At 32.1% G+C, this 318-nt stretch overlaps 1 protein-coding gene across 1 annotated transcript in view; it reads left to right on the top strand.

The window, feature by feature from the left end:
* The window catches only part of LOC110411190 (polyamine-modulated factor 1-binding protein), a 7,159-nt gene that overhangs the window by 2,163 nt on the left and 4,678 nt on the right, over window positions 1-318 (top strand). The window lies entirely within an intron of this gene.

Genomic DNA, 318 nt, shown 5'->3' with positions numbered 1-318 from the left:
TGCTCAAATATGTCCAAACACAAAATTAGATGCAAGTTAAGAGTTGACATGATATAGGGAAAACAAGTGAATATTTTATATTAGAATTTTTTATATGAAAATAACCAGTGGCTGCTACTATAAGTTTTAGCAATTATCAATTTAAGGGTATGATTCTTTGGTTGTGCATCCAACAGTTTGTGTGGGCTTAAGGGAGCATACATATTATTTGCATAGTATATACTTGAAATTTCTTGTTTCCATTAGATATCATTGATCAAGGTAGCTTTGATTTACCTTCTGGATTTGCATCCGTGGAATCCAATGCTTCTCTGCTTT

The sequence above is a fragment of the Theobroma umbraticum genome, unplaced genomic scaffold (genome assembly GCF_002168275.2).
Source record: "Theobroma umbraticum cultivar Fairchild unplaced genomic scaffold, ASM216827v3 scaffold_56.0, whole genome shotgun sequence".
Lineage (NCBI taxonomy): Eukaryota > Viridiplantae > Streptophyta > Magnoliopsida > Malvales > Malvaceae > Theobroma > Theobroma umbraticum.
This window is presented reverse-complemented; position numbering and strand designations above follow the sequence as displayed.